Source organism: Sturnira hondurensis, unplaced genomic scaffold (assembly GCF_014824575.4).
Source record: "Sturnira hondurensis isolate 20B ecotype Veracruz unplaced genomic scaffold, ASM1482457v3 Scaffold0004136, whole genome shotgun sequence".
Taxonomy (NCBI): domain Eukaryota; kingdom Metazoa; phylum Chordata; class Mammalia; order Chiroptera; family Phyllostomidae; genus Sturnira; species Sturnira hondurensis.
Genome location: NW_028076767.1, coordinates 2,106,428 through 2,126,529, shown reverse-complemented (window position 1 = coordinate 2,126,529; position 20,102 = coordinate 2,106,428). Strand labels below are relative to the sequence as shown.

The 20,102-nt window shown below is 41.5% G+C and overlaps 1 protein-coding gene and 1 non-coding gene across 2 annotated transcripts in view; both read left to right on the top strand.

Moving 5' to 3' along the window:
- The window catches only part of PARD3B (par-3 family cell polarity regulator beta), a 976,716-nt gene that overhangs the window by 669,269 nt on the left and 287,345 nt on the right, over positions 1-20,102 (top strand). The gene's annotated exons all lie outside the window — the stretch shown is intronic.
- On the top strand, positions 14,595-14,725 carry LOC118986044 (small nucleolar RNA SNORA42/SNORA80 family). The gene has a single exon (XR_005066279.1). It is a non-coding gene; the product is annotated as a small nucleolar RNA SNORA42/SNORA80 family (small nucleolar RNA).

The following is a 20,102-nucleotide window of genomic DNA, read 5'->3' as shown; positions in this document are numbered from 1 at the left end:
GGCTAGGTGTGGAGACATGCACCAGCATTGAGTGATGGGAGCTTTGAGCTTCTATTGGATTATAATTAGATTAAAAGGGTGGGGGGTTGCTGTGGTGCAGACCCACCAGGAGGCTGCCGTTTATTCCAGTGTTAGCTTCTGCCTGTGGCTGTGGGGAGCAGTTAGTTCTGCTCTTGCTCTCCAGTGATTTCCAGTCGTGGCCACAAGCTCAGAAGAGTGAAATGGCAGTCGTGTTTAACAAGGTCCGTGGCCTGCTCCACAAATGGTGCCGTGATAGCAAACGGCACTGGCTTTGTCCTTTCAAATCTGAAGACCTAACTGGCTTTAGTGAATGGTCCCTGAATGAGGCAGTATCCCATCTAGCAAGTAGAAAGGAGCACCGAGGAGATGTACAAAATGCAAGGCTCATATAGGCAGAAGGGAGGAAGGACTAGGAGAGAGCCAATTACCTCATCTTCTTTTGTGGGGTCCTCTGTGTCAGATGACCTTATCGGTGCTGATCATTAAATTCCAGACTTACCTGTTAAGACAACATTCTTGAGGAAGCTTGAGACTACAGCTGGATTAAGTTTTAAGTCTTGGTTTGCTGACATGGAACTTAGCACAAGTGACTCCATTTGGGGCCTATTGTTTTGTTGGGGGCTTTTTAAAGATTTTATATTTTTATTTTTAGAGAGGGGAAGGGAGAAAGAAAGAGAGGGAGAGAAGTATCAATGTGTGGTTGCCTCTCATGTGGCCCCTACTGGGAACCCCGCCTGCAACCCAGGCACATGCCCTGACTGGGAATCAAACTGGCAATCATTTGGTCCGCAGGCTGGCACTCAGTCCACTGAGCCACACCAGCCAGGGCTATTTGTTTGTTTTTTAACAATGGAAAGTGGAAGCTCTAACCTCAAGTGTGCTTGTGATTTTGTCATTACACAGTCTGAGAAATCCATTAAGTCTTGATACAAGTACAACGAAAGCTGTTACCCTTATTGAGGTGTTCAGCTCCTGAAAATTTATTTATTGAATATAATGTACATAATAAATTCTATGTAGCATTTATTAATTGCTGACACAAGGAAGTCACATTTGGAAGAGTTGGGGGCAGTCAGTGGACATTCGAATGGGAGAGCATTCAGCAGCCTCATCCTACTTGCCAGCCCTTCCTTTTGTGGCAAGCAGCAGGGTGTCTGGTGCTCAGAGAGCTTTGGAAAACCACCTGGAAAGAATATGCACCTTCTGAAAAGGTAATTAAATCTCAAAGGCCTCCAGTTCCTTGGTATTTATATAGTGATTGTGGTATTTCCCTTTTTCTTTTCTTATTCATCCTTGTTGGAAAAAAGGACAAAAGCTTCAGCAAGAAGGGGCTTTTTGAAAGCATTTAAAAGAAGGCAGAGGCCTGAGAGCAAAGCAGGACCATGGGGGAGTCCAGAAAAGACGAGAGGTACCAGTAAGGCATTTGGGCGGGGCCTTAGGCAGTGGCAGAGGGAGGCAGGAGCACACAAATGGCTCCTTTTGGAAACGCTGGGACGTTTCCCTGGGGAAATGAGAGGAATTTCAGATGTTTGCATGTAGCAGTGGGCAGGCATCATCCACACAGAAACTGCTGCCTCCGAACTCTACATGCCATCTCTGCGGAGGGCTCTGGCTGCCGTCCAGGGAGGGAGACCTGGAGCTCGGGGGTTAGCTGCGTGGGGGTTAGCTTCACTGCAGACAGGCCCGGGTTTGAGTCTTGGTGCCACTGCTGGCTCAGTGCGGGACCCTCGGTTATGCTGAGGTGCCACTTCTTTAGCTTTAAAACATGAATAATTATAATATTCCTCATAGAGGAAGATGAATGTAGATGATTTATGTAGAACAACTAGCACGGTTTCTGGCACTTTGGACGACCTCCAAGCATGTTAATTGTTATCATAGTTGAGTGATCTTCATATTTGCAACACCAGGATGCAATTAAATAAGAATCCATGCTGTCAGCAATGAAAGAGGGCAAATCTTTGAGACCACAATCAGGAAGGTTTCAATTAATTAGTCAAACAACAAGTAGTTATTGAGTGTCCGCTCTACTGGGCGTTGATACAAAGATGACCATGACTTCATCTGTGCCTTCAAAAGCTTTGAGTTTAGTGAGAAAGACAGACACATACACAATGGACAGAAGGATACATAAATCATCAGAACAGCTGTATCATATTGCTGAGGTCACTGAACCTAGGGATGGAGAGCTCAAGTTCCAACTCTGTTGCTGTGCAACTTTGGACAAGGTATTTAACCTCTCTGTGTTCAAGTTTTTCCTCTATATCAGTGACAAGAATTATAGCACTTGCATCCATGGGCCAAGGTGAGGATTAATCTTATCAATACTATATAGGGCTTCACGCAATGCTCAGCATTCAGTAAATGCCTGTTGTTATTGCACTGTGGTGGCATAAACAAGGAACCTGACTATATTTCTCTCCCTTCTTTCTTGACACAGAGGTTATTAGGCAGGGCTTCCTGGTGGAAGTGGTACCTAAGAAAATAAAGTGCAGGAAAAGTTGTCCCAACAGGAGCGAAGAGAATCCTGGAGAGAGAGATAACATACGCAAAGACACCGAGGAGGAAGCTAGCATCTTTGAAGTAGTACAACAATTAGTTCAAAAAGGCTGGGATTTGGAATGTGTGGGGAAGAGCAAAGGAAGGAGAAAGGTGAGGTGAGATACATGAAAGAGGCCAGATCATGAAGGGCTTTGTGAACCATCTAAGGAGTTCAGACTTTCTCCCAAAAGCCATGGGGAGGCTGGAGGAGTAATTTGATCAAATGACCCAAAAACCTAGGAAGCAGATCCCAGAAGGAGGAGTGAATAACTAGAGACAGCATTGAGCTGAGGATTAACTTCAGAGAAGGCACACACACTTGGGGAAAGTGGAAATAAAGGTAGCACCAGGCCGGGCATAGGGGGAGGGTAGGATTTGAAGCAAAAAGGGTTAAGCAAAGTATCCAGTACTGCAGAGAGATCAAACAAAATAAGAAGAAAAGTGTATTGGTTCTGGCAGTTAGGAGGTAATTGGTCACCTAGGTGCCCTGGAGCTGAAGCCCTATGGCAGGGGATGCAGGGACAAAAGGGGAAGGAGGCTTCTTGGATGAGGCCCCAGGGTGTGCTCAACCTGGCATTAAAAGAAGAGAAAGAATAGAAGTCGCATGGGATGTTTTGAATAGGAGAGACCGAAGACGTGATTTCAGTGAAGTGAAAGAATCTGTAGACTGAGGGATGGAGAGAAACCAGGATAACCGATAGGCTCAGAAAGGAGAGGGCCTCTCTTGATTGGACATGAGGCTTAGAAGACAAGAAGGATGTGGGAACTGTTAGGATGGGCGGAGTAGGGTAAACGGCAGCTGAACTACAACCCGGAAAAGACAGCTGACGTCAAACCAGAGAGGTGAAAGGGTGGGCTTTATCCGCATAGAAACCTGAGCCCCCGGAGAACCACCAATGATACATTGCCCCTTTGTGCAAAGGGGACCAATCCCCAGCTCCCACAAGGAGAGCCAACCAAAATAAACCCCCGACACGTGCCCTGCTTGGGGGAGACTTCTCTAGTCCTACTCTGTGGGCCGGGAACCTTGCCCAGGTGCACAAACTCCAGTAAAGCTCTGTACTGCCTGACTTTGTGGCTGATTGGCATTTCTTCCTCGCCGGAGCCTAAAAAAGCCTTTCAGGAACTGAGACCATTGTTGAGGCTGCGAAAGAAGAAACTTAGAGGATTGTTTCTTCGAGTTCTGAGAATGAGGGGAATTGTGTAGGAATAGGGGCTTGCTCTTGCACAAGGTTTTGAGTCAGCTGCCATGGGCGAGGCTTTAGGGACTTAAGGAGAAGTGAGCGAAACAATTGCTAGACTCCCATGAGGCTAAGTGCCACCTTTTCACAGTAAATTAATGAATTTAATTTGTCTGTGAGCCTCTTAGAACCTTGTGATGGAAAAATTGTGTCCTCTAATTCCTTCAGAAACTTGAATTTAATTCTAACTCAGAATCTCAAGAAGCTACCGAGTCTCATGAAACACTGTTTGTTCTCCAAGTCCCTTTGTTACATGAACTTTTCCCCCAAACTCAACATTGCTTTTCAAAGGAAAGCCCAAATATAAGTGGGAGTGTTGCCGGTGCCACCGATCCTTTTACTTGGTTCAGTGTGGGTTACCTTTCAGAACTCTCTGCTTCTTAAAATGTTCCCTTCAGGTTGCCCAAAAGGTAACTTACTCTTCTTTCTGTCATTCTTACTGCCTCTGATGTGAGCTAACCCCGTTGGAGGACTCATCCTACTCATACATTCCATCTTATTACCAGCTTTCCTCATTATATCCTCTCATATTTTCAGTTTTTTGCCTTCTTAATTATGTGCATTTGCCATAATTTCCCAATGACATTATTAAAATGTCACATTGTCCAAAGGGCAAGCTAAATGGATGTCTTACCATTTGGAACAGAATTTCTCCTCAAATCACTGCTTTTATGTGTCTTTGAAGTTTAGATTCTAGAATCACCTCAGTCTAGTTCCCCTAAAACTCTTAAAAGCTTCTTCAGCATCACTTCACGGTATGCAGGACCCCGCGGAGGAGGCAGGCTGCTTTCAGTGCCTTGGCCAGTCCCACTTCCGCAAAAGGACATCACTCTCCGAAAATGAACCCTGACTTAGAGGACATTTCTCATTTTCCAACAGAATCAAACCAGACCGGAGAGAAGTGCATTATGGGAAGTTTCCCAGTGTTTCCCACCGACCATAAAGCTAGGTTTCTGAAATCCAAGATTATGCCCAGCAGGGAGCCTAAATACAGCCCGAAGCTACAGAAAAGAAGTGTCCCTCTTTTACCTGAGATGTCTGTAAATTGTGATCACTTATTTTCATTCCAGAGCCGTACCTTGTGCTGAACCATGAAAAGCAAAAATACATTTAAAATATTAAACCGTAAGCTATTAGAGGAGGGTAAAAGAGTCTCTTTGTGGCAGGATTTCTTCCGTCTGGTGGAATGAATAGCGGTTGCCTCTCTCTGACATAAATTGCTTTCGTATAACACTTTCTAGAGGGAAAAAAATGGCTTTAGGGCAAAATGCAGGCACTCCTTTTTCTCGTGCGTGAACTTCTGAGAAGAAAAATAACATTAACAGATTATTAAGCTATTTGTCACCAAAGAAAAGTAGGAAGTATTGTTGTGCTTTGGATAATTTACAGTAGAAAAAAATCATCAAAGGCAAAATCTTTACTTGCCCTGCTTTCAAAATTCACTGATTTTTCTTTTTCTGATGTAATTCACGGTTGTGCTTGGTTTACAGACTTGTGGTGTTGTTCATTACTGCAAAAGGTCTAATTTTCATTCTGAAAACCTAGATTAAGTTTCAGAATTCAGCGTGAAAGAAAGGAGCTATTGTAAAATACTTGTTTCTTTTCTTTTTTTCTTTTTTTTTCCTACGGGAAGGCTTTGGTTCTCAGAGGATATCAAATTCCATTGTCGGTTTTGTAAATAAGTCTGTTGTCTTCCCAGGCCAGGCTGTTTGTCTTGTCTGTGTGTTTGTAGTAAACGAATCTACAAGTAAAGTTAACACTTGGTTAATTACCCAGAGTCTTGACATGTCCTGTGACTGCCATTCGGCAAACAAACATCCGATACTTGTCTGGGTAGAGTTTGTTGAGACCTGGAGAGGCAAACTCTTGGTGGATGTGGGACACACCAAATAAATACAATATTCTATGTTCTTTTCATTCAGGGCCAAGTGGGTGTGGATGAAGCGTTTATTCAGTTTGCTGGCTGTGTCAAGATGCTGTGTTGTATTGATTCCTTTTATTACTAGCAGCCGTTTAACCTCACGTCTTCCAGATCCAGTGTTTTAGTAGCCGTAAATTTTAACTTTACTTATGAGCAAAGGCTGAAATGCCGTGAAAGCCTTTTTATTCGTTGAGCTCCGCCGTTCCCGATGCTCTCATGTCACCCATGGCAACAGTATTTAGGGCTTCTTAAATTAGGGTGGCTGCTCTGCTGCTGGGGAGGGGCCGCGGCCGCCATAACATGAAGCCAGAAATGTTTCCGGGATGTAAGATTCCATGATGCCATGGCAGACATGGAGGGACAGGCCTAGAGAGACAGGGATTTGGGTTGATCGCGTCCAATAAACATTTGCCTTAGCATCTCAGAGCCTCAGCACTATTTGGAAACAAGAAACGGTAGAGCAGGTGACCGAACAGCGAGGTGGAGCCCAAGATGACTAGAGAGTCCCGTTTGGTACAGCCGCCCTGGTGTTTACGGCCCCAGGCCCCGGGCACAACCTTAAATCTCCAGAATCCTTTCTAGACAAGAAATCTACATTTTTTTTTCCTAAGCTCTGAAAATATGTTCTTTCCATAGATTGGTTGGAATAAGATCCAGGAGACACTGTCCTGAATGTTAGTGCTTAACTTTTCCTCCGAGGACAGAGAACTGTTTTGTATCAATCAGCAAAACAAAACCATTTCATCTGGAAATAGCCCAATAATTAACCTGTTGGCCAGGTCATCTACACTCGAAAGGAACTAATTTTCCGTAAAAAGAAGAGAAAGAGATATTACACATGTTTACTCCTGAAACGCCTCAGTAGGTGAGAATGCCTTGTATTTGGTTTAAAGACAGAAAGACACCAGTTCTACTTGTGTGGCTTTCCTGGTTTTAACTTATGCACATCGTTAGCTTCGGTCTGCTTTGTAGAACATTTCCCACCAGCTTCCTAATTATCAAAGACGTTTGTTTAAACAGATTTTCTTTCCTCGACCCCTAGACCCTTTTTTATTTGATCATGCGGCAAAACTCGAATGCAGCATTAGTGAGGTTATCCAATCAAAGAATTATCATTTCATCATGGGATAAAACATCCAGCTCTGAAGAGAAAGACGCATATTGAAATAATTTAAATTGGAAAAAACCTACGACAAAACATTGAATGAGGAAATATCCACCCCATCTTCTCACTTTCTATTTCTTTGCAGAAGAATTGAATCCCAAATGATTTGTGTTGAGATTTGGTATGTTATTTCACCACACTGATCCCTCTGTTTTTCTTTCCTGATGATACCTTCGGTAAAAGGCTTCAGTCCTAGAACTTTAAGAAACCATATTTTCTTTTTTAAAGGTTTTATTTGTTTATTTTTAGAGAGAGGGGAAGGGAGAGACAAAGAGAGGGAGAGAAACATTGGAGTGAGAGAGGCATCCGCCAGTTGCCTTCTCATAGGCTCCCCAAATGAGAACCAAACCCACAACCCAGCACGTGACCTGCCCAGGAATCAAACTGGTGACCTGCGCCTTTGTGGAATGCCACCAAACCAGCTGAGCCACACCGGGCAGGGTGGGAGCCAGGTGTTTTTAAGAATCCAGTGATTCTTACAAGATAACCCTTCATATTTGTCTTCTCTTGGACTCTTTCAGTAACTTAAGAAAATCAAAACATATTGAAATTGTTTGCTGTTAAAATTGTTTCCCCAAATCATATTTCCTTTCTTTTTTTAATTGCAGCACTTGAAGAAACTTTCTTAATAAATTGAAAAAAGTTTAGGTTCAACATCAGGATTTTGCCACCTTTCAATATAAAAATGTTCGCCCTGGCTGGTGTAGCTCAGTGGATTGAGCACAGGCCTGCGAACCACACGATCGCGGTTCGATTCCCAGTCAGGGCACATGCCTGGGTTGCAGGCCAGTTCCCAGCAGGGGACTCACAAGAAGCAACCATACATTGATATTTCTCTCCTTCTCTCCTTCCCTTCCCCTCTAAAGATAAATAAATAAAATCTTTTAAAAAATGTTCATGTTGGAGACAAATACACAATGTAATATGCAGATAATGTTTGATAGAATTGTGCACTTGAACCATATATGATTTGTAACCAATGTCACCACAGTACATTTAATAAATTTTTTTAATTTCCTAAACTCATTGGATATATGTCCTACACTGCCCGAATTCTTGTTAGGTCTTCACAGGAAACCAAAGCCACCAAAGGGTGTGAATCCTTACACTTCTACAGCCAAAGTCTCTGTCTTAGCATTCTAAGGAACCAGAGAGTCTAATTAATTCAGTTGCCCAAATTTAATTTAGTTCACTAAACGCAGCAAAAACTGTACAGTGTTTTCTTTTTCTACAACCTTATTTGAATCAAGGTAGTTTCATTCCCCCAAAATGTCTTCTGATCACTATTCTAAAAGTAGCCATGTAAACTTTTTTTAAAAAGGAATTATAATGCAAGCTAACATACAATTCACCATCTCTAAGCATGTAGTTAGTAGTGTTGAGTACATTACATTATTGTGCAACTGACTCTTAACATACCAGATGCCCTACTAAATCTCCCCCTGCAGTAAGCAGGCCACCCCTGCAGCCGGAGCCACCTCACATTGGATGACCTGGGGTGGAATGACCCCTCTGTGCCCACGCAAGGGAAAGCAGTTTTTACCTTGGGGAAGTTACTCAGATTTCTAGAAAAACTTTCAGTCAGGTTGGCTGCCATGGTGTGAATTAAAAGGTTATGTCAGAGGTTAAACTATGCAATTAAATCAAAAAAGCAGATTATTCTAGCAGCTGACATTAGCTTTTGAAAAGAGACAGGATTAGCTGTACTTAGTGACATATGAACTGCACAAAGGGAACAACTCAAAAAAATTATTACACCAAGTACTTCCCTTAAAAGAAAATTGTTCTGTCTTGCACCTCTAATTTTTCGACCTAATTCTGTTACTTCCTGAGGCTCATTATCCTTTTCCAGATTTGCACACAGTGACTGATGCATTGTGACAGGTTGTTTTTATTTTTCTACTGTGAGAAATATTCTCTCCCTCTCTAACTAATTTTCTGCAAATTAACTTTTTCTCGTACTTTAGCAGTTATTGGGATGGAATGCAGAAAGTAGAAATGTATCAGTGAGACTCCTTTAGACAGGAGATAAATTCTTCGAGGCCACAAGAGTATCATTTATTAAGTGGCTGCTACAGTCCACTAAATGGGCCCCCTTTGACCTGAAAGAGTTAATGCTATATTGAAAGTGTCTAGATTGTCCCCATCTTTTCTCCCTTGGAAGGCTCTGACCCATTAATGGAAGTAATAATAATAACAGAAAACAATCCCACTTTGCCTCCATTACTCTGAAACTGTTAATGGTATCCTAATGCTTTTTATTCTTTAAGTGTAACTGAAAACTGACATTCTGCTCAGCTGAAATTTCGAGTGTAGTATTTTTTTTCATTGCCATTTTTATACCCCATGCAGAATGCTGAGTAAGGAACAAGGCAAAGGCTTATAATTGGTCTTTTAAATCATCATAAACATTTATTTTTCCCCCCGTGGCTATATCTAGTGCCAATAACTCAGTCACAAGATGATGGGAAAACTATTTAATGATGCATCACAAGCTCTTTCTAAATTCTTACCCAGAACAAGGCAGGGAAAATAAAATACGACATTTTGCTCAGAAGTTGATTTTAAAATAAGAACCAAAGTAGTTCTTTTTCTGTGGTAGTATTAGCAGTGAATGAAATTGTTCTTTTTTGCTGTAAATAGTTTCCAGGAAAGCTGTGTGTTTTTGTGTTTGTGCTATAATTAATTATTAAAATAAAATAGGGCTCTGTGATGTTTGAGGCAGAACTGGGCATCTGTTCTGGGAGGCCAACTTCCATAAAAGGTGAATAATGATATTCCTGGGGCTGTCCAGAGGGGGAAAAGCATTTGGCACAGAGCCTGTCAAAGAGTAAGTTCTGAATAAAGATTAGCTATTGTTACAGTTGCTGAACCAAAGCATTCATCCCAATTTTGGGTCCTTAGGTCATACCCACTGGGCAGACAAGTCCACTAGGCGCACGGTGCAGTTGGAATGCCTTGTTTCTTGGCCACAGAAAGAAACAAGTGTATATATATATGAGCGACTGGGTTTGCACCCAGGACCACAGACCTCAGAGGCCTCGTTTGGCTACGGGGGCAATCATACACCTGGTCCCCTGGCTGGTAGGGGCCTCTTCGCTCTATTTCCATTCTCTCTGTCCATCCTCATCGTCACACACCTCCTGCACCACGTGACTACTCTGTAGCAGATGAATCGCTGGGCTTGCCACCTCTCAGCAGGCCGCTGCTCTACCCCCTCACCCCTCAGTCTCCAGCTCTGTCTCCCAGTCTGTCATGCTGCCCATTTTTCAGGGGCCCCGATCAGCCCAGAGCCTTTCTCCCCTGACTCCCAACACTCTCTCCATGTCTTGCTAAATCCTGCCCCACTTGGGGGAGCTTTCCAATGCCACTTTTTGGTTTTCCATAGAGATTGTCTGTTCTTGAAAGGCAGGTGTTCACAGGCAGAGATTCCCTTCTGTGTCTTCTTTTGATCAATTGGGCCCAGCACCTATGACAAGTGTGGAGGAAAACATCTCCTTTCCTGTTATTAATAGTAACATGTGCCAGGTAGGCTGCTGCAGCCTTGCAGCTTCCTTGTATGTGTGTCATTTCACCTGATCTCAACAGAAACCCATGAGATCAGCATTCTGTTAACTCAGGCAAGTTACTTAACCTATCTGTGCCTCGAATCCTCAAACATAAAATGGGGATAACAATGGTATATCCCTCATACAGTTAAATGGGTTCATGTACATAAAATTGCTCAGTATGTGCCCAGTGCAGGTAGTTGCTGCTATTTTCCCCACCATTGTCATGATCATCAGCGATGCTGTAGTTTTCATAATTCCACCTTTACTGATGAAGAAACTGAAACCCAGAGAGGTAAAACCACTTCCCTAGATACCCAGTCTTCAAATTCCAGGTCCACACCAAAGAGGCCTCCTACATCAGATTTTACTGAGGACCACCTTCGATAGCTTTCTGTCCCTCATTTCCCCGGTTCATTTATAGGTGAGTTCCTAAATCATAGTTCTGCAAAAATTTGATTAAACAGAAGCTTGAAATGAAACTATCTACGCCACCCAAACCCTCCTCCAGAAACAGCCACCTCCTCCCTGTGAGTCGGCTCTGTCCCCTCCTGATTGTGAGCAGCCTTGAGAGTACAGTGGGAGGGTCAGGAACTTGAGTAATGTCAGTATTACTCTTCTGTCTTTAACATCCATAACAACATATTTAATTAGTGCAATTGTAGATAGGTTGCTTGAACCCTTGGTCAACTATAGCAAGAATTGATTTTATTCGTCTTTGTAAAGCCATTCTATTTTTGTGAAGTATATAGCAATTAGTAGTATGTCTATAGTTATTGGTAATGATCTGGAGAATGCCCCACCCACTTCACAGAGGTGCCAGGGGCCAAGCTGAGCAAATCAATTCAGTACTGTACAACTCTTCTCAATGCTGGGGCATTTGTCTCTCACCAAACCTACCCAGTAAGAGACTAGATTGTGCCCACCTATAGGCTGGCATCAGACACACTTCTCACTGCTGTAGTCTGCTCTGTACCTATGATCCTTTTTGCCAAGTAAACCTGATAGCCGAGGAACAATCTTCCCTGATCCTCAAGTCTGACTTAACTTGAGATAAGCAGTGAGTTGTTATATGGATAAAAGACTGAGAATAGGGTGTTAAGACTCTGTAGGTTACCAAGGAAACCAACTTTGAACTGACTTTTGCAAAGAAGACCATTTTGTTGACTCATACAACTGAGAAGTTCAGAGAATATGTACATGAAGACCTAGCTGGATCTCGGGTCTCAGTGTCCACAATGTTCACTCTTGCAGCTCTAGTTCCTCTTGTTCAGTGTCATTCTTACGGAAAAGCAAATTGGAGACCAGAAGCTCCAGGCTTTTAGTGCAGCAAAAAACAGGGTGCTCATTCTGGATAGAAGAGTAGATGCTGGGTAGAATAAAAGGAATACCAGGGGCAGAGAAAAGAGGCCGATCAGGATGACTAAAGAGATGTGATTCTTTTCTTGTGTCTCTATGAGCTTCCCCGAGATGGAGTGAAGCAGCATTTCCCTGTGCCCTAATGTTTCATTACAACCCAGCAAGAATTTCAGTACAAGGGAGATTGATCATAGACTCTCCCGAGGGGGAGTTATTAATGGAAAGACCACCTTCTCGTAACCTTGTTCCCTCTGGCAAGGGCTCCTCTGGCTGAGTTATAGGGAAACTCCAGCGTGTTGTCAGATTTCACAACAACATTAAGTGGGACTTCCTTTTCATATTTGCCACCTCATTTATTTTGTGTGTCCCCAAGTTATTAGTTTTACTGGCCATTAATCATTATATATTGCAAAACATAGTAAAGCATGCTTGCGAGGAGATAGCACGGGGTCTGGGCATGACAGTCACAGCTACGCTGTGCCAGGAAAAGGAGTAGGAATGGCAGGCAGAGAGGCACTGCCACAAGCACCACTCGCCTCGAGGTGGATGAGGACACGCGCCTTCAGGCTTTCCCACCTGGTCGGGGTGGGATGCAAGGAAAGTCGCTCTGTTCCCTGGGAGGACAGGTGACTAAGCACCAAAATATATATTTTTTAAGAAATTGCTTCACAAAAACCTGAAGTCAAAGTGGTAAAAAGGAAGAAAGTAAAGAAGGTATTTTTTTTAGCTGTGAGTCCTATTGCTGTATAACAGAGCAGTTTTTTTCTCTTTAGTTTATTCTAGATATTTCTTCTGTATTATCTTTTCTCAGAATACCAATACTATCAAGCCATTCCTCCACCTGTTTCCCACCAATCTCCCGCACCGTCATTTTCCCTTGCGGTCACTCCATCCATCATATGCCTCCACCACGCAGTGAATATGTCATGCTTTTCTCCATTTACGAGTGACTGTCCGTCCACCTTCCACTTTTCCTGCCTGTGCTCAGTCCGTCTTCAAGGACGAGTCCTGACTCATTCATGAAACCCTCATGCAGGGACTCGGGCACAATGTGCTTTCTTTTCTCTGGCTGTCCTCAGGTCAAAACGAAGGCAGCCTCGAACCGTGCTACATGTCAGCACTCTCAGGGCTATTATTTGCAGAGATGCCTGTTGGCCAATGACCCCGAAAGTCTGCAACTTTGTCTGGTTTGTCATCTCGTCGATGGTGTCATGTGCTTGTCTGAGGAAGGAGAGTCATGTGACTGTGAAAGAAACTAACCAGCTCTTTACTTGCTGCCCCAGACATGGTTTGGTGTCTCTATGGAAAATGCCTCTGTAACGAGTAAGCTTTTGGGGCTGTTGAAAGAAGTAAAGGCATAAAAGATAATCTGAAAAGTGATGAAGTGTTAAACAAAATTTTTAAAAGTGGAAGTTTTGAATACAAGGTGAACGTTCAAAGCTAATGATGACTCAGGCCCATTATGTGTAAATGTGGAAACAAACCCTCCTGGCATTCTCTTGGTTGTGGAGAATCCTTGTAATGAGTATGAACATTGCTCATAATAGAAGACATATGGTACAAACCAATATTTAATGAATACTAACTGTGTGTCGGGTACCACATTTAAGTTCTATATGAGATAGTCTTCTAAACAGTTCTATGGGGAAATGCTATTATCATTTGTGTTACAGATGAAGAAACTGAGGCACAAAGAAATAAGTTAACACAGTCCTGGCTGGTGTAGCTCAGTGGATTGAGCATGGACCTGTGAACCAAAGGATCATGGTTTAATTCCCAGTCAGGGCACATGCCTGGGTTGCAGGCCAGTTCCCAGCAGGGGATGCACGAGAAGCAACCATACATTGATATTTCTCTCCTTCTTTCTTTCCCTTCCCGTCTAAAGATAAATAAAATTCTTAAAAAAAAAAAGAAAGAAGTTAACACATGGCAGGGATGGGCCTGGGACATGGCTCCAAATAGTTTGATTTTAGGACCTATGCTTATAATAGATATTGCTTTAAAGATTAAATTACTAGTGGGCACTGAAGAGGCAGTTAATCAGTGCAATAAAGGGATAACATGGAGCTCATTGGAAATACAATTCCAGAGAGAGTTAGGAGTCACACATTACTATTTTCTAAAACTTGGGGAGCTTATTGCCCTCAGAGAACACATCATAAATGTCAGGGTATTGCTCCTCATTCTCTGGTGTTGTCACTTCGTGTGTGCTCATCTGGGATTCGCTCATGGATTATAGGATTCTGGAGGAAAATAGATGCCTTTTCTTTTATTTCTGAGGCATCCAAGGAATCAGGGAGAACTTTAGCTCAGGATTGTCCAGACCAGAGAGCCTCATGTCACTCCTGTGTAGCTTTGCCAAGTCAACAGGCCAACATTTTGTGTGTGTGTGTGTGTGTAAATTCGGGGCATTTGAGAGAGGAATTGGAAGAGAGTGGAGACGAGTGATTGTGCTGAGATTTACGTAAGATACAGTATTGTGCTAAAGCACCACCTTCGGGAACGTTGTTCAAGTCACCCGGGGGTGGAAAATCACGAAACACAGTTTCAGATCCCCTAAGGGCACCTCAAAGTAGAGAATACCAAATTATTTTCACAAGATAGCTTTATCTTAATTCAAGCATGAGATCAACTGACTGGCTTATGATTAAAGGTAGGGACACCGGAAAGACTTAAATTTTTAAACATAAGAGTCACATCCCTGGGATGAGGTGTTAACAGCATGACCGTGAAGCCGAGACCCTTGCTCACACCTATTTGAGTGATTATTATATATGTAAAAAAACACAAGAGTTGGAGCATGGTAATGGATTTATGGTGGGCCCTTCCCTGTGGGCCTTTCATAGTGTACCCACGCCAGAGTAAACTGCAGCCTCAAACCATTGCCCAGCTTCCTTAGGCTGTGAGCACTGAAGGGGATTGTAAAGTGTAAAGAACAGAAAAGGGAAAAAAAACCCCACAAGAGTTAGTAAGTGTTGATTAGGATGTGGAGAAAAGGGAATCCTCACACACCATTGGTGGGAATGTTAATTGGTGCAGCCACTGGGGAGAACAATATGGAGGTTCCTCAAAAGATTAAAAAATAAGCCCTGGCTGGCGTAGCTCAGTGGATTGAGCGCGGGCCTGCGAACCAGACGATCGTGGTTCGATTCCCAGTCAGGGCACATGCCTGGGTTGCAAACCGGTTCCTTGCAGGCTAACTACCAGCAGGGGATACACAAAAGGCAACCATACATTGATGTTTCTCTCCCTCTCTCCTTCCCCTCTAAAAAAATAAATAAATAAATAAATAAAAATCTTAAAAAAAAAAAAAACACTTCTAAAAAAAAAAATAGAACTACCATGTGACCTAGCAACTCCACTTATGGATAGATACCCAAAGGAAGTGAAATCACGATTTTGAAAAGATATCTGTATATCCATGTTTATCATACCCTTACTCACAATAACCAAGGCATAGAAACTACCAAGTGTCCATTGATGAGTGAATGGGTAAAGAAAATGTGATAAACCCTGACTAAATACATGAAATCCCACCATTTGTGACAACATGCCTGGATCTTGAGAACATTAGGCTAAGTGAAATATGTCAGACAGAGAAAGACAAATACAGAATGATCTCACTTGTATGTAGAATCAAAAGAAAATGAACTCTCAGAATAGAATGGTGTTTTCCAGGAGCTGCGAGATGTGGGTAACGGGGAGATGTAGGTCGCAGTTATAAGATGAGTGAGTTTTAATGTGCAGCATGGTACCTAGTAACACTATTGCATTACCTACTTGAAAGTGGTAAGAGAGTAGATCCTAAATGTTTTCACCACAGACACATGCAGGCACACAACTATGTGAAGTAATGGAGGTGATAACTAACCTTATTATGGTAATGATTTTACAATATAGACAAGTATCAAATCATCACACTATACACCTTCAACTTACACACTATTTTGTGTCAATGATATCTCAATGATAAATAATAAAATGTAACCCAGGTATTTTTTTTAAAAGCATAGACTCATGGAAAACAGTTTATTTCTCCAAACTCCTGCTCTCCCAGACACACACTCACTCTAGAACACACTCTGATTGAGTGAAATGACGAGTAAAATTGCTCTCATTGCTTAACTTATTCTATCCTGCCCCTCCTCCCTCCTTCTCTGCCTTTGTAGCTCTCTCTGGACATGAATGTACAAGTGAGTTTGGGAAAGATCAATTGTGTATGGTGTGATCTCATTTGTACAGGAAAGAACTTTGTAAATTATAAAACAGCAAGGGAATGTTAGTTACTAATTACATTTGTCTTCTATTCCTCTTAGGACCACTCACAGTTCTGAGCAATAAAAAACACTCAGTAAACATTCAATGATAGCTGACTTGATTTTGGCTTATCATACATTAGATTGAAATCTTGCCTAAAGTGTATGTATAAAGAGATCATTATTTATATTAACATGAATCCAAAAAACCTCACTTTATCTCTGTTCTGTAAATAACTCAGTAACTGAGAATTTGCAGTTGTTTTTAGTACAGTCAACCATAAAATGGAGATAAAGTAATAAAGCAAAAGATGCAAAAATAATGTCTGATCCTAAAAATACAGACATTCAGTTTATACACTATGTAAAAATATCTTCATGTGGATACCACCCAAGAAATCAGTTTAACCCCTCTGCTATACCAATGGTTTTCTAAGGAATTTATTACAGTTCTTTATATTATACTTTATTCTGAGAGTATTGTAATATGCAACTCCCATAACACATAAATCATTCAATAATCAAAAGCAGAAGAAAAATGGGAAGCAGGTCATACAGAAAGTAAATGCTAAAAAGGAAAAGGGTGGTATCACTGAAATAGTCTCCGTTCACAGTAAAACACCTGTTACCAAGCTATTCAGGGAGGAGCTGGAAGATAAATAAAGGTGTTCTTGGCAGTACATAAAAACAAGATGGCTTCCAGTGCATATAGGAAGGTGGGATGGCAGAAAAGGTTGATGCTACGAAGAGAAAAGTTGAGAGAAAGAAATAACTCTTATCAAAAGAAAGACTAGCACGTGGAGAAGATGCATGAATAGTTACAGGGAGGGTAGAAATTATTAAACCCTTGAAAGTGGCCCAAAAGAGCCTAAAGGTTGTATTATCAAAGAACAGGAAGCTGTGTGTAGGCTTTGAGGAAGTGACGCAATTGTGGGGGCGGGGGTGTCTCCAGGGAAAACTTCGTCCGCCCTCACAGCAATGGAGTCCAGGGGCAGCCAAGTGCTCTAACCACCCCCTGCTTTCACCTTCATATATTTCTACAACAAATACTTGTTTATATCTCTGTGCGGAGGATGCAAAGATCGGCAAGACGAAGAACATGGTAGGTGGCATTTATCCATTTTCTTGACCCTGTTTCATAGGTGGAAAAGCTTGCCACCTTAGTTTGTTTGGATCTCAAAATGAGCCTTTATTTACAGTTAAACAATGAAAGTAGTGAGGTGTTTTGTTATGTTTAAGTAGCCCATATTTCCCTTCAGAGACCAATGCTGTTTATCTAATTTTTTCATTCATTATTGTCTGGAATGCCAATTTTGAGTGGTTTTATATGTCTGTTTGTTTTTAATCTGGTAGAGTTTTCCTAATAAGGTAGGTAGAGGAAAAACAAAAGATTAAAACAAACCAGTCTACTGGAAATGAATTTGTCTGAGTTCTTCATTTGCCTTAACAGAATCTACCTAGAGATACATTTATATATGTTTTAAAAAATAATTTACCCATGAAATTGAACCATTTTTCTTATCCATAAAAGAGAGAATAAAATAAAGTGTTACAAAAATATTTTTAGTGTAATAAATTCACTGTTTTTTAATTTTGTTGAACATAATTTGAGTCCAGGGAAGAAATCAAAATATGGCATAAGAATTTGACTTTCAGTTTATAAAAGAAAGAGTCTTTAGTGAAGAAAATGAAAGTATGTAGTAACTCTTGGCAAAGATCTAAAAACCCCTGGAGGGCTATGACCACACACACAATCAAAGCATTAATTGTATTTGTTCACCTCGTCTTACCCTATTTTCTCTAGATATTTTCACTTTTGAACAGATCATGTTTGAAGACAGAGGAGCAGAGATTATGCAAATACATGAATCTTAATGAGAAGTTCATTATTGAACATTTTGACATGAATTTCAGGAAATAATAAAAGACCTTGGAATTTATTGAGACTTAAGAGAAAAAACTCTGCTCCTGGAGAACGTAGAAATTGCCAGAAAAAGAGCTGAGACCCAAATGGCAGCAGATAATGTACAAGCCAGATTACATTATGCCTGATAGGGATGAATAGGAAATGGGGCACTGTGATAAGCTTGGAATGATGATCAATATTTGGAATCCTGAGATAGGCAAGAAAGTAATTAGCCCCATTATGGACACAGCACAGATAACACAATTTGGGAAATTATACATTTGGATTTTATGGGGAATTTTTTTTTAGGCTAATGGATTTGCAATGATATCTATTAAAGCACATAAGACATTTTGCCTCTAGGGAAACTACTAAAAAAATTAAATATACAAAATGTTCAGTAAGTGTAATCTAGAATAAAAATACAAAGTGAGATATGCTGAAAAATAAAATGACATTGTGACTTCCTACCTGGAATTTATAATAATTTTTTATTCAAAGAGTTTCAAGGCTATTAATTTCACATCTCACCTCCCCATGAAGCAAGTGAAGCATTTCTTTCTGTTCTATTTGCCCAAGTTCATTGCTCATGATACAGAAAGGCCAAAATGATAATGAAAGCTCTCTTGACAAATTCCTGGCCTTTTCAAGTTCCATGCTGTGACCCTGGGCAGCATTATAATCATTTTGATCCTCAGTTTACAACAGGGCGCCATCCCTTTGTTTTAGAGGGAGGGGCTCTGGCTTAATTAACCTTCCCTAAGTGCCTTGAGAACCATCGATGTTATTGAAATGTGCAGATTAACATATACATTATTTATTGTTAGTTTGTCATAAATATTTGTTCATTACTAAACTTGAGCCAGAAGAAAAACTGGCCATGTATCTAAAAGTGAATACATTCCCCCAAATAATTTCTTACGTTTTAATAAGAATGTATTGGAAGCAATTTCATCAATAATGGAAGATCCAATTACTGGTCTCCTGGATTAAGGCCTCCTTTTAATGTGGGGTCTGAGTGCTCGAACGGGAAGTGCAGACATTGCCAGTGAAACCCCCAACTAATTAAACGACTGTAGCCTGAAGGAAAGGACAGCCAAGGCCCCGTTATTCATCTTCCCCCGAACGGCCTCTGTAGCTGATGAACAGGTGGATAGATATATATATATATATACCTTATTTCAGAAGAAGAGTGTAAGGAGTTATTTGCAAAAATACTCAGGTCAATTTCTAAATTAAAAGAAAAAGAAAAGAATAGTATTTCTGTATGAAGCCCTTTTCAGCTTTTTGCAAAAGAAATGATTGCATTTAAGGATGCAGTGGTAGACTGAACCCATGCATGGTGCCGGGCCTTCACTTATTCTAAGGGTTAGAGATACCAGGGATAATAATTATCACCGCTGTCTTATGAGTACATACCATGTGCCAGGCACGCTTCTGTCCTCATCTTACCCTCATTTTACAGATCAAGGAACTGAGGCTCAGAGTGTTGAATAACTTACTAAGTAGCAGGATTTTCCACAGCCTCTCCTGGTAAGAACTCACTATTAACCACTCTGTGGACTCTTTTCTCTGTTACCCTAATCACCTGCTCGTGGGGAACCGACAGCAGTTCTCAGCCCAAAGGCAGGGGCAGGAATCCCCACCAAGTCTGAGAATCTGAGGCTCACACCCTCACGTTCGTCCTGGAAGGACTGTCTGTGTCACCATCTGCAAAATGGACTTTCTAGCTCGACGGCTGGTACAGTGGTGTTTTGGTGTCTTAAGAATCTGTTTTGGAGACAACTGTACTTGAACAACAATTTTTAAAAACCTGTTTTTTATGTAGGTGGCCCCTCTCCACCTACACAGTAGCCCTGTACTCCCCTCTGTTCACATTTTTTATGCCCATGGGGGATTTAGTGGTGCGACTCCTTTAAGTCTTTAATTCTCTTCATAACACTGTGTTTCCCTGGCTGGCATGAAGTGGTGAATGTGTTTGAGTGGGGCCAGAAGACATGACCGTGACATTTCCCTCTACTCGGTGTAAGGAAGGCTTCTGGGACCAAGTCTGGACAATCCCTTTGACTTGAGAATAAAAGAATCTTTGAAAGTGTTGTAACAGCTTTTTTAAAATGACTACAATGGTATTTCTTTCTGAGGCC